We start from the raw sequence: 235 nt of genomic DNA on the forward strand, positions 1-235 counted from the left end.
AAACTAACCCACAGCCATAGTTCAACATTTCACAAACGTAGAGGTTAATTGAGTGCCAGTTAGGAGAGGCAAGTCACAAGTCGCCGCGATCGACGCTCAGAGAGGAGATCGGAGAGAGGCGTCCCAGCTGGATCCGTTTCGCCAAGTTTAATTTCATTTCGTGTTTTCTTCTTTTCGGTCAGGACAGGGCTGTGATACGTAATGGTTTTCTTCCGATGTTTGAACGGTGAACAGA

The sequence above is a fragment of the Penaeus chinensis genome, chromosome 39 (assembly GCF_019202785.1).
Source record: "Penaeus chinensis breed Huanghai No. 1 chromosome 39, ASM1920278v2, whole genome shotgun sequence".
Taxonomy (NCBI): domain Eukaryota; kingdom Metazoa; phylum Arthropoda; class Malacostraca; order Decapoda; family Penaeidae; genus Penaeus; species Penaeus chinensis.